The sequence below is a fragment of the Chrysochloris asiatica genome, unplaced genomic scaffold (assembly GCF_000296735.1).
Source record: "Chrysochloris asiatica unplaced genomic scaffold, ChrAsi1.0 scaffold00054, whole genome shotgun sequence".
Lineage (NCBI taxonomy): Eukaryota > Metazoa > Chordata > Mammalia > Afrosoricida > Chrysochloridae > Chrysochloris > Chrysochloris asiatica.
In genome coordinates, this window is record NW_006408572.1 from 1,767,251 (window position 1) to 1,781,763 (window position 14,513).

General features: G+C 43.7%; 1 protein-coding gene and 1 pseudogene across 1 annotated transcript in view; both read left to right on the forward strand.

Annotated features, from left to right (window-relative positions):
- Positions 1-14,513, forward strand: part of RPH3AL (rabphilin 3A-like (without C2 domains)) — a 140,948-nt gene that overhangs the window by 27,730 nt on the left and 98,705 nt on the right.
- Positions 3,694-4,006, forward strand: LOC102839326 (annotated as a pseudogene).

Genomic DNA, 14,513 nt, shown 5'->3' on the forward strand with positions numbered 1-14,513 from the left:
TCCGCGGGAGAAAGATGAGGCTTTCTGTAAAGATTTACAGCCTCAGAAACCCTGTACAGGGTCACTATGAGTCGGAACCAACTCCACGGCACATAACAACAACAACAATGTTGGACTATGAGGGAGCTAGGGAGGAAGGTTCTTGTGAGAGTGTGTGTGTGTATCTGTTTTCTTGTCTCTTCTCCATCAACCTGTTAGTCTGACTGTGTCCTTTTTCTAGGCTGATGTCTGGTAGGGGTTTAGGAAGTGTTTGCTGAATACCCTTGGCTTTGTTGTCTTCACCGGCAGCTAAGGTTGCCATCCACCAAATCTTCACCGGCAGCTAAAGTTGCCATCCACCAAATTCTTGGGGGTGAGGTGGTAGAGGATGAACAGTGGGATTGTTTGCCAGACTGGCTTCTGCCTTGCTCAGCTATGGAAAGTTCCAAAAGTAGGGTTGTAGCTCCAGTGTCTTAAGAGGTTAAGGTTAGCTCCCAGTGGGTCGGATGCCCTGGAGCAGCAGAATTTCAGAGCTAACCTGGTCTGGTCAGGAGCTCCTTGCTTGGCCAGTGCTGACAGCAACAAGCATCCTTTTTCTAAGGTGGTCTCCCAGGACAGCCTCTGAGCAACACTCGGTTGTACAGGGGCAGGGCGTTAACAGGGTGCTGGAAAGGATATAGGGCCCCAAACCAGTAACAATCCACCCTCTCATAAAGAAACATGACGTTCTCATACATGCTCCATCATGGATGAACTTTGAACACATTATGCGGAGTGAAATAATTCTGACACAAAAGGACAAATGTGGTATGACCCCCACTTATATAAAATACCTTCTTCTTGTTAGGTGCCATCGAGTCAGTACCAACTCATAGTGACTCTGTGCACAACAGAACAAAATACTGCCTGGTCCTAGGCCAACCTCACAATCATTGCTACACCTGAGCCCATCTCTATCATCACTGTGCCTATCCATCTCGTTGGGGGTCTTCCTCTTTTTCTCCCACTCTCCACTTTACCAAACATGATAGCCTTCTCCAGTGACTGGTCCCTCTTTATAATATGTCTGAAGTACAAGAGACAAAGTCTGGTCATCCTGGCTTCTAAGGAGCACTCTGGCTGTACTTCTTCCAATACAGATCTGTTTGTTCTATTTACAGTCTATGATACAAATACATGTACCATGCGTTTACCCATCTTCTAGGATCTTCCTTATTCACTGTCCAACTTTCACATGCATATGAGGTTATTGAAAACATCTTAGTTCTCAAACTGACATCTTTGCTCTTAAACACTTTTTAAAAAGGTCTTGGGTAGCAGATTTGCCTTACACAATATGTCATTTGATATCTTGACTGCTGCTTCCGTCAGTGTTGATGGTTGATCCAAGAAAAATGACGTCTTTGACAACTTCAATTTTTTCTCCATTGATATGGATGGTGTTTATTGGTCCAGCTGTGAGGAATTTTGTGCTCTTTACATTGAGATGCATCCCATACTTAAGGCTGTGGTCTTTGATCTTCATCAGTCTTCTTCACTTGCAGCAAGCAAGGTTGTATCATCTGCATATTGCAGGTTGTTAATGAGTCTTCCTCCAATTCTGATGCCACGTTTTTCTTCATATAATTCAGCTTTCCAGATATTTGCTCAGCATACAGATTGAATAAGTATGGTGAAAGAATACAACCGTGGTGCACACCTTTCCTAATTTTAAACCATTCACTGTTCCCATGTTCTGTTCAAACAGCTGCCTCTTGGTCTATGTACAGGTTCCTCATGAGCACAATTAAGTGTTTTGGAATATTAATACTTCACAATGTTGTCCATAGCTTGTCAAGATCCACACAATCAAAAGCCTTTGCATAGTCAATAAAGTACAGGTAAACATCTTTCTGGTATTCTCTGCTTTCAGCCAAGATCCATCTGACATCAGCAAGGATATCCCTCATTCCATGTCCTCTTCTGAGTCCGGCTTGAACCTCTGGAAGTTCTCTGTCAATGTATGGTTGCAGCCACTTTTGTATTACCTTTACTGAAACTTTACTCACATGGGATATCAAAGAGATTGTTCGATGATTGCCGCATTCCATTGGATCACCTCTCTTTGGAATGGGCACAAATACAGATCTCTTCCAGTCAGTTGGCCAGTTTATCTTCCAGATTTCTTGTCATAAATGAGTGAGTGCCTCCAGTGCCACATCAAGTTTGCTAAAAGATTTTCATTTGTATTGCATCAATTGCAGGAACTTTGTTCTTTGCCAGTGCCTTCAATGAACCTTGGACTTCTTCCTTCAGGATCATTGGCTTTTGATCATATGCTACCATTTATTTTTGGTATAGTGACTCTGTGTATTCTTTTCATCTTCTTTTGATGCTTTCTGCATCATTCAATAATTTGTCCAGAGAATCCTTCAATACCGCAAGTCGAGGCTTGAATTTTGTCTTCAGTTCCCTCAGCTTGAGAAATGCTGAGTGTGTTCTATTCTTTGGTTTTCCAACTCTAGATCTTTGCACATGTTTTTTATAATATTTGACTTTGTCTTCTTGAGCTGACCTTTGAAATTTTCCATTCAGCTCTTGTACCTCCTCACTTCTTCTATTTGCTTTAACATCTCTAAGCTGGAGAGCACGTTTTAGAGTCTCTTCTGACATCCGTTTTGGTCTTTTCCTTCTTTCTTCTTAATGACCTTTTGCTTTCTCCTGTTGGTTTGTTTTTTTAATAACCCCATCTGACTGTATTTTAAGTTAAATAAGACTTCATTGCCTAAGGGATGGATTATTTAGTAACATGTGCTTTGCTCTTTGATAGAGAGAAGATAATATAAAATCAGTATTTCTAATACATTTTAAAGGCTCAGTTTCATATAAATCTATGGATAGTATAATATTGTACAGAGAAAATATTACAACTCATCATCATTTATAATTTTTGTCAATATAAATTATAATTCGGGAGCTTTTCATATGCTTTATCTTAAAACCAGTGTAAATCTTCAGATGTGTTACTATGTATGATTTGTTACAGTTTGGGACCTAAACAGTTTTTTTTAATTTGAATTTTAATTCAGCGTAGATTTAGGACCTAAATCAAATTTAATGATACCAATTAACCTTTTGATTGTAGTACGTGTGTTCTATCATGAATGTTCCAGTTCAGTCATTCTTAAGGGGAAAAAATAGGGTGTTCTCAAACATCTATCAAAGGCTATAGCAATACCTGATCTCCCAACTTCTCACCTGCCCCTCATTTTAGTCACATTGCATCTGAATTGGGCCTGAAGGATGTTCTTGATGTCAGCTGATAACTCTGATGGTCTTCAGTCTTTAGTGTTTAATATATCAAATCTGTTCTTCAGATGATCTCTAAATTCAGGTGGGATGTATTCAAGGATGTAGTTTGTCTCCCGTGGACTTGTTTTCATTTTCTTCAGCTTCAATCTGAGTTTGAATATGAGCAACTGAGGGTCTGTTCTGCAGTCTGCTCTTGGCTTTATTTTGGCTGATGATATGAAGCTTTTCCAGAGGTAGTCAATTTGATTTCTGTGTATTCCGTCTGGTAAAGTCCATGTGTATAGTCGTCTTTTATGTTGTTTTAAAAAGGTAATTGCTATGAACAAATCATTAGCCTTGCAAAGTTCTATCATGCAGAGAGCGGGACATCTGTCTTCTGAGTGGTTATCTTTGTGCCTTGCCTAACAAGGGAGTGAAATCAAAATGAGTGATGTTGAGAAGGGCAAGAAAATTTCAGAAGTGTGCCCAGTGCCACACTGTGGAAAGGGGAGGCACACACAAGACTGGGCCAAATCTGCATGGTTTGTTTGGGCGGAAGACTGGTCAGGCCCCTGGATTCTCTTACACAGATGCTAATAAGAGCAAAGGCATCACCTGGGGAGAGGACACACTGATGGAGTATATGGAGAATCCAAAGAAGTCCATCCCTAGAACAAAAATGATCTTCACCTGGCATTAAGAAGAAGGGAGAAAGGCAGACTTGATAGCTTATCTCAAGAAATCTACTAATGAGTAATAATTGGCCATTGCTTTATTTATTACAAATTAGGAAAGTCGTGTGACTTTTTCTTTTTTTTTTTTTACATATACCATATGTAAATTGACTCATACACCAGAATTCAGATCATGAATGGCTGATAGAGTTGTTTTTTGGACAGTCCTAAATTAAAGATTGTTGTTGTTGCTATGTACCGTCAAGTTGGTTCCGACCCATAACGACCCTGTATAGGGTTTCCAAGGAGCAGCTGGTGAGCTTCAACTGCCAACCTTGCAGTTCAAATGGCTTTTCAGTTTGGCGCATTAACCCACAGTGCCATACCAGGACTCCTAAAAGATTGGATATGGTTAAATGACAATGATCAGACTTTAAAATTTTTGATAGCAACTGTTAATGGCTGCTTCTCCCTATGATACGATTAGACTTGAGGCTAGGTTGAATTGGTAATGTTCAGTTTTTCACAATGATGGTGACCATCATCTCATGACCTATAGGAGGTTGATTTTATATTTAGATTTGTATAACTGATTGTATGAATATATTTAAATACTGGAGAAATCTTGTCACTGCCTCATGGAACAAGAAGTCACACCCTGTTTCAATACGTATTCATCACCTGTTCAGATGCAATGGTGGGAGATAGGTAGCAAGGGCCACTTTATGTTTGTTACTTTTCACTGTTAATCTAATTAAAATTCCCTGTAGCTAAAATGTTGCCTTTTAATAAGAAGCCTTTCAGTGTGGTTTGTGTATGGTATTAAATAAAGAATATTTCACACTTAGCACATTTTATAGATGATCCATAAAGTCAGATGCTTTTAAAAGTCAGCATGATGAGATAGAGTAGCAAGCTGAACTTTGCTTTTAAGTTCTTTACTACGATTACATTGTTACTCAGAATGTCTTTAAACAGCTATTCAAAAGCACTTAAAACTGTTGAATTGTTGTGCATTTGTGATTAGTGATGTGCTTTGGCCAACTTATTAGAAGGAGTAAGGTAGAGCAGATATCAGCATAAATCTGTAAATTCTGTAATCATAAGTTTTAAGATGATTAAAAACTAAACAGATTTTTTAAAATTCTATCATGCGATCTCCAGCATCATTAATATCACCAAAGCCACATTTTCCAACCACCGATCTGTCCTCTTTGCTTCCAACCTTTGCATTCCAATCGCCAGTAATGATCAATACACCTTGATTGCATGGAATGCATAAATATCCATATCCTAGGCATTAGTGAGCTGAAATGGACTGGTCTTGGCAGTTTTGAATCTGACAATCACCTGGTTTACTATGCCGGGAATGACAAATTGAAGAGGAATTGCATTGCATTTAGCATCTAAAAGAACATATCAAGATCAGGCAGGAAGTACAACACTGTCTGTGATAGGATAATATCCATATACCTACAAGGAAGACCAGTTAATACCACTCTTATTCAAATTTACACACCAACCACTAAAGCCAGTGATGGTGAAATTGAAGAATTCTACCACTTCTTCAGTCTGAAATTTATCTATAAAATACCTACAGCAAAGGCATAGAGACCAAAGCTTATTAGGGGTTACTATGGTCTGAGGGAGAGGAGGGTGTGGGAATTATTGTTTAAAGGGTACTGATTTTCTGCTTTAGGTGATGAAACACTTGTTGGAATGGATAGCAGTGATATAAATCCAAAGTGCTGGACTGCATGCGGTTCATGCACACTGAATTATACACTCAAAAATGGTCACAATGGCAAACTTCTGTTATGTTGCTTTATAACAACAATACAATTAAAAGTAAAACCAACCCAACCTCTTCCCTGGTGCGTATCTGGGAAACAGTCTCCTTTTACAGAGCCTGGGTTAGGTGACATCCAGGTAGCAGGCACGTAGCATCCCTCATCTAGAAAGTATCTGTGGGAGGCCCCAGCCCAGGCTTCTGGAAAGAAGAGGTTGGCTATGCAACCAAGGTCAGGTTAAGGGAGGCTGGAGCTGGCTGTTTGGAGCTTTCAATTCCCTATGTTTGCATTCCTGGTGTTGGCCAATGTCTGTTGTGGAAAGTGGGCCACCATTTATCTTCAAAGGAACTGTGTCCCTACTGCCCAGAGGACCCAGCCCCATCCACTTGGTTGTCTCTCTTGTTACCAGCAATGTTCTTTTTCTTGACCTCATAAGCATCTTTCTCCACAAGTGTGAGCCCTAGAAGAATATGGTTAAAAGGCAAGCTAGGCAGTGGGAATCCCAGTGCCACAGTCTCTTCTTGACCTCATTGATCTTGGGCAAATTACCTAACCCATCTGTGCCTCAGTTCCATTATTGTTAAATGAGTAGTCCATGTCAAGACCTTCTACCATGCCCAGCGCATAGAAAGCATTAAGTACCCACTTACTTTTAGTACAACAGACTTGGGTCCCAGTCCTGGCTCTGCCACCCCATGTTATGTGAAGTTGGACAAGCAACTCGACATCTCCAGGCCTTTGATTCCTCATCCATGAAGTCAGATCCTAAAGCCTCCTGCACAGGGTTGTTGTGAAAGTAAACGAGATTAAATGTGATCATGATAATGTGTTCGGAGAGTGCTGAGCGCAGTGCCAGGCATGGCATAAATGTTCAATAAGTGGAGGCTATTATCATTATGATGAATCGGAACTCTAAGTAACCACATGGCAGGGAGCAAGATTGATGTAAGCCAGTTGCCTTCACCACCTGGGCCTTCCCCTGGCCTGACTCTGTCATGTCCTGGAAGCAATTCAGGAAGACAAGGGTGACGGGAGCTGGAGAAATGCAGATTGTTGTGTCACGGGGAAGGTTCAGGAGGTGGCTAATCAGAGTTTTAATCCCCAAATGATGCTGATACAGCCACACAGGCCTGCAGCTGGGAGTCTAGAGGCAACATGGGGTCAGCTGTGCCTCAACCCATGTCAAGCAAAGAATTGGAGCCAATGAGGATTCCAGAGCCCCTGGGTGAAGTGAAAGTTTAACACGCTCCCCAGAATGTTAGAGGTTCAAAGCTACCCAGCGTTGCCTCAGAAGGAAGTCCTGGGACCTACTTCTGAAAACTCAGTCTGTGAAGAACAGTTCTACTCTAACACTAATGGCGTCACCAGGAAGCGGTGTTAACTCAATAGCAACTAGTTGGTAATGAGGGTACTAGCATGCTAATTCCTGAAGGATTTTTCTGTGCCAAGCAAGTTGGAGAAGGTTGAAGCCACAGCTCATGGAAAGGCTGGGGAGGAGGGAGTGTGACGGAGCTCCACCTGCCTGTACAATCGTCCCACCCGACAGGTTGGAACAGTGATGGGGGTGGGCCACAAGGTATGCATGAAAGATTTTGAGAGGATTGAGTGACCAGTACATGGATTTCTGATCATCACTCAGCAGTGTCCTCTGGGGAGAATCTGTGGCATCTCTTGTCCCCTTTGATGTTTGAGAGGGACAAGTCTGGAGCCCTTTATGCAGCGTCCCAACCCAGGAGCCTGCGCTGCCCCTTTTCTGTCTCCTCCTGGATTTTAAATGAAATCCCTGAGTGTGGTGCAAATAGGTTAGTACTCGGCTGCTAGCCAAAAGGTTGGTGATTCAAAGCCACCCAGGGCACCTCAGAAAAAAGTCTGGTGATCTGCTTCTGATGTGGCAGCCTTTAAAACCCCCATGGAGCACAGCTCTATCTGCACACGGGGATGGGGTCACCATAAGTCAGAATCGATTTAATGACAACTGGTCTGTATTTTAGAGCAGCCTTGTTTAGCTTTTCGAAATGCAGGCACCTTTGGATATCTATGGAAACCTCCCACATTCTCTTTGAAAGCTATTGGAAATTTCAGACTAATGTTGTTGTTAAGTGCCATCGAGTCGGGTCCGACCCATAGCAACCCTGTACAGGGTTTCCAAGGGTGTAAATCTTTACGGGAGTAGAAAGCCTCATCTTTCTCCCGTGGAGCGACTGGTAGTTTCGAACCGCTGACCTTAAGGTTCGCAGCCCGATTCGTAACCACTACGCTACCAGAGCTCTAATGTTGGATGTGTACAAAAGCTGATAATGTTGAATGTGCTTTCCCATGACACATAGCCATCCTCAGGCCCTGGCTGGGGACCCGGAATGGGGAGACACTTGAGCAGCTTGCAGATGGTACAATATTAGCAGAGACAAGCAGGTGGGAGGCTCACTCCCGCCTTTAGGCTGAACTTCCTGTCCCCCAGAAACTGCCCCTGGCTGTCTCCTGCTATTCTTTGGGACATCTTCTTTGCCCTGTCCCTGTTTATATGCACAGTCTTCTCTGCCCCCATGTGTCTGTGAGGTGTTCCTTTATCTTGGTCAAACTTTATGCTCTGTCATTCAAGCCAGCAGTTGTGCGTCTTGGTCCCTCCCCAGGGCTTTGCCACAGGCATTTCTTTCTTTTCTCTCTTTAAAAAACAATTTTATTGTGTATTGGGTGGAAGTTTACGGAGTAGATCAGTTTTTCATACAGCAATTCGTACAATTTTGTCTCATGTCATCGAATTCAATCCCCACAATGTAACATCATTTAGCCCTCTTCCTCCTGTTGCTTCTGTTTCCATTCCTGCTCATTTCCTAACCTTTCTGAGCTTGGCCCGTGGGGTTAATGCTGCCTTTTATTCTCAAATGGTTGATTATTCCAAGGTCCTATTTCACTAGGGTTGTTGTTCCCCTTATAGATCTGTCTGTTGTTTGGTTGAAAATTGAGCCAGACCTGAAGGGTGACGAAGGTCCATAGTCTTGGTGGGTCTACCTGTCTCTGTCCTACCAATAAGTCTGGTCTTTATCACAGGCATTTAATACCAGGCACCACATTGTAGTCCACAAATGCCTGTTGAATGAATCAATTCCTTGAGACCTCTTGTCTCAAGGTGGTTAAGCACTTACCTGGTAGCCAAAAAGTTGGAGGTTCAAGTCCACCCAGAGGTACCTCGAAGGAAAAGTCTGGCAATCTTTGGTTGGTTGATGATGCGTGGAAGGGATTATAACCATAGCAATAAAATGACATATGATAGGATGACTGTAAAGCCAATGTTCTTCTATGTAAACTATCACATAATTCACAATAAAACATTAAAAAAACAAAGTCAGCCAGTTCTACTCTGACACACCTGGAGTGGCTATGAGTCTGCGTCAACTGGTCTCCACCCCTTTGCTAATCTCTTGTCTGGAACCATCTCTGCCCCATTTGTGCCCCCATCACCCACACCTCCGGCCCCTCAGGCCCAGCTGAGTCAGCTCAAACATCCTGTGTTTCTCATGATCCACTGGAAAAGAGTCAGAGCCAGGATGATCATCTCCTGGTCCCGGAGGTGATGCTGAGGATGACAAGCACGTGGCAGGAAGAGCCACCAGATGCAGGGTGACAGGGCCTGGTGGGGCCCACCCGTCACCAGCTGGCAGCTCATCCTGTTTTCAGGTGTCCTATGTCCCCCATGTCTGACGTGTGTAGAGATGCTCCCAAGTCACGTCCCAGCGCTGATGTCTTAATATGCGCTCCATGAATGTTAACAATCAGGCGCTGGTTCTGGTTCTGTTGCTGTTTTTAAGCCTCCTCTCCACTCAGGATGAGGTGGGAACTGACTTTCATGAGTGGCAGGTGGAGGAGGAGATGTTTGCGAAGCTGGTTCTGAAGTCAGCAGGAAATCTCAGGGCTTGCTTTCTACTGGGAGAGGTAGGTGGGGGCTGGTCACAGACCTGAGATTTGTGGGTACCCCCACCCTCACTCTGCAGTGTCATTAGTGGCTCATCTGATGGGGATGTGCTGCTCAGAGGTGTCGGGGGCCTGAGCAGAGTGGGGGCCCGAGTCTGCATGTTGATACACCTGGTGGTATGGCCTGAAGGGAGGAAACACAGAGAGACTTGTCTTCCTAACACAGTTTTCTCAGTCACCTCCTCGCTTCAGTCTCAGGCCAAACACCAGGTGGCTGATGTTCTTGAGGCTCTGCTCTCTGGGCCCCGTTGTTGTTGTTTCTGTTAGCGGCCACTGAGTCAATGCTGACTCGTGACGGCTCTGCATACAACAGAACGAAACGTTGCCCAGTCCTGCGCTATCTTTACAGTTGTTGGGAGTTTTGGAGTACAGTTACACAAGATTCTTTCTCATCCATAGGGTTTTTGTTGGTAATTTGCAGAAGTAAATTGCCAGGCTTATCTTCCTCATCTCCTGTGGTTGGGAAGTTCTGCTGAAGCCTGTCCACCGTGAATGATCCTGCTGATATTTGAAATACTGGCGACATAACTTTCAGCATCATGTTGTTGTTGTTAGGCGTAGTCAGCCAGCTCCAACAATGGAGACCCTGCGTACAACAGAATGAAACACTGCCTGGTACCACGCCATCCTCAGTTGTTACATTTGAGGCTGGTGTTGCAGCCACTGTGTCAGACCATCTCACTGAGGGTCCTTCTGTTTCTTTTGCTGACATTATCTCCAGCATCATAACAATATGCGAATCACCATAGTTTGACAGCTTTAGCTTTGGGCTCTAGTTAGTTAGTGCTTTGGTATTTGTAGGTGGTCAGGATAAGGCCCAGAACTCTGTATGCCCCCCAGAAGGAAGACCAGGATTTACATCCGGTCTCCATGATTGTGAGTTGTTTAACATCAAGCTGCAGATCCCTCAGTTAAAAACAGGGACAATTATACCCACCTCATAGCTTTGTTAAGGAGCTCTGGTAGCATAGTGGTTACGAATTGGGCTGCGAACCTCAGGGTCAGCAGTTCGAAATTACCAGCTGCTCCGTGGGAGAATGATGAGGCTTTCTGCTCCCGTAAAGATTTACAGGCTTGGAAACCCTGTATAGGGTCGCTATGAGTCAGAACCAACTCCATGGCACATAACAACAACAACATAGGTTTGTTAGGAAATTAAATGAGATTCCATATAAAGCACCTAGCTTGGTAGCTGGCATACCATAAATGTTCAGTAAATAATACAGTTATTACAATATGTTGATCAATGTCTAAAGTCTATATGAGGAGTCCAGGGCTGCTAACCAAAAGGCTGATCATTTGAGCTTACCCGGTGGCTCATGTAAGAAAGATGTGGCAGTCTGCTCCGGTAGAACTCACAGCCTAGAAAACCCCATGAAGGAGTTCTCCTATGTCACATGGGGTCGCTATGAGTCAAAATCAACTTCACAGCACCTAACAGCAACAACAAACTATTCGAGAAGTTCCACTATCTTTTAATTCTAATTTTCCACAAATTTTTTGAAGCCCCTTGTATATGTATGTATGTATATATTGTTGTTAAGTGCCATCGAGTCGGGTCCGACCCATAGCGACCCTGTACAGGGTTTCCAAGGGTGTAAATCTTTACGGGAGTAGAAAGCCTCATCTTTCTCCCGCGGAGCGGCTGGTAGTTTCGAACCGCTGACCTTAAGGTTCGCAGCCCGATTCGTAACCACTACGCTACCAGAGCTCCTTCATGTATATATAGATGAAGTTTTTATTGTGAATTGAGTGATAGTTTACATGGGAGAACATTAGTTGTACATTCATCATTTCATTGCAATGATTACAATCTTCTCCGTGCATCATTGTTCAACAGTATTTGCTTCTATTCCCTCTGGTTTTGTTTTTTCCCTCATATATATTGTAAGTTGTTTGGCAAAAGATCCCAGTTCCAGATACTGATTCTAGGCCCTCCGCTCCTGGACACTTGGGGGTGATGCACCTCCAGGCCTGGCTGACCATGTCTCAGAGTTGAAGAGGGCTGACCCTGTCGTCAAAAGGCTTAGTGCCTCTATAGTACCATCAAGAGAGGTTCCGAAGGCAAGGCTAACAATCTAAATGAAGTCCTGTCTACACTTAGCCTTGTAGTTTCCTTAATCCATCCCAACTTGCAAAATCCCAGACCTGGTCAGAAAATGGAATTGGGGAAAGTGATTTCCCAAGGCAGTTAGCATAGTATTATTGTAGTAGTTGTTGTTAAGTGCCGTCGAGTTGGTTGCAACTCATAGCGACCCTGTCTAGGATTTCTGAGGTGTGGCTGGTGGATTTGAACCGCTGTTTTACAGTCCAAACTGACCTTGCAGTCAAGTGCTTATCCTACAGCACCACAACAGACTAAATAAGAATTCTGCCTAGTTATCCTGGTGGGGCACTGTGGGATAAAGCGTTGGACTAAAAGGTCAGTTTGAACCACAAGGCTGGCAGTTCAAACTCACCAGTCACTCCTTGAGAACCCTATACAGGGTGGCTATGAGTCGGAATTGACTCAACAGCACTTAACAACAACATCCATTTCAAATGGACCATTGGTGTGACACTGCAGGATAATGCGCTGGACCGCATGGTTGGCCATTCAAACCCATCTGCTCCTCAGAAATCCTATATAGGGTAGCTGTGAGTCGGGACAAACTTAGACACTTAGTAACAACAACAATATAGGCACAGAACAAATAATCTGAAAGAATATTGGCCAAAATATAAATCATACTGTGCTAAATCAAAATGGTGTTATTTTAAATGGGTGTTGTTGATATTTGGTTGTTGTTGTTGTCGTTGTGTGCCGTCGAGTCGGTTCCAACCCATAGTGACCCTGTATAGGGTTTCCAAGGAGCAGCTGGTGAGCTTGAACCACTGACCATGTAGTTTAAATGACTTTGCGGTCATTTGTGGCCCACAGCACCACACCAGGACTCCTTTTGGTTAGCAGTCTTTAAATAGATAGCACAGATAAATATTTAGAAAGTAGGGAATCGTATTACGCATATTGTTTAGAGTATGGCTTTGTTGTGTTTTGTTTAACTTAAAATACATTGTGAGTATTATTCCATTTTAATAAACATGGAGGCTTCAAAAAGTTTATGGAAAAATCCCATTCTCTTTTCATTCCATTTTTCCACAAACTTATTTAAACCCCTTTGTTTATACAGCTTACTCCTTTTTATGTTTCCCCTTTTTCTGTGTACACAGTCATCCTTTTTATGGTGCGTCACTTTCCCCAAAGCACAATAATGAGATTTTGTCCTTGTTCAGGATTTGATTCATGGCGTCAGAAGCACATTGTGTGGCATGAAGTGCGTACTTGCAGCCTCACTTCCCGTGTTCTGGTGCGTTTGAACTGTAGCTACTGCTTCTCTCCACTTGACTGGGAGAGAGAGTGACCCCTCTGAAGTCATTTATGCTGCAGCGTCCTTAATGAAAAACTCTCCCACTTGTTGTCGACGTTTTTGTTAGTGGCTGTTAAGTCATTGCCAACTCGTGGCAGCCTTAGGTATGCAGGCTGTTTTTGCTGTTGTTGTTAAATGCTATCCCAGTTGGTTCCTACTCATAAGCAACCCTGTATAGGGTTTCCAAGGAGCGACTGGTAAGTTTGAACCAGAGACCTTTTGGTCCAGCGCATTATCCTACAGCACCACACCAGAACTCCAACCTTCTGTATAGTAGAACAGAAATGTGCTTGGACCTTCTAATTCTCTAGCGCTGTAGCTGACAGTGTCCTAGTGTGATCCTTAGGGGCTTTGGTTGGTTACTTTTCAGGAGTAGATCACGAGACCTTTCCTCCTAGTCTGTCTTCGTCTGGAAGCTCTGTTGGCACCTGTCCACCATTGGTGATCCTGCTGGTATTTGAAATAACCAATGGTGTAGCTTCCAACTTTATAGCAGTATGCAAGCCACCATAGTATGTCACACTGATAGATGGGTGGTGGATCTCACACACAAACTTCAACTAGTTGGAACTCTTAGGAAGGTCATTTTGCAAATAAATATTGCTACTTGGGAAAGTCTCTGAGTCGGTGGGACATTCCTTGAGACCAAAGTGGTAATGCTGGTGGTTGTGTGCCATTGAGTCAGTTCCAATTCGTAGCAATCCTCTATAGGATTTCTGAGCCTATAGATCTTTATAAGAGCAAAAAGCCTCATCTTTCTCCCTCGGAGCAGATGGTGGATTCAAACTGCTGACCTTGCAATTAGCAGCCCAACTAGTAACCCGTTACTCTACGTGGGCTCCTTTGAGGTCAAAGGGTATGTCTTGTGCATCCCATAATTCCTGGCACAGTGTCTTACACATGGTATGGAGTAGATGTCTCTTCCCTTGACGCACCAGGTATTTGTTAACGGACCATCTCCAGCGTTCCTTTCTGCAGTGCAGTGTACACACCTTGGACAGAACTTTGGAAGGCATTGTTTCATTGTTTTGGGTTGACAGAGTACCATGGACATCACTCTCTATGATGAGGGCCTGCACTGTGAAGCCCTTGAGACCCACGACACTGTGGGAGGGGTGGCTGTTGGCCCAGTTACTGCTGTGCTGCGACCATGTGGGTGTATTTTTCTTCCCGACCCACATTGGCACCACACCCCATCCTTCTTCTAACACGTAGAGGTTTGGAAGCCAGGCCATGGAGATGGATGGAATTCTGTGTGAAGTGGGGCATCAGGTTCCCAGTGAGCATGGAGCCTGTCCTAGGGGCTCTCAGACCTTTCCATTGGGTTTCCTGACTCTCGGGTCCAGCCTGGGAAGGTGCAGGTATAGGATGGGAGTATGGCAGGTGTTTGGGCTGTTTCTAAAGTGGCCTGGGTGGGGAACACA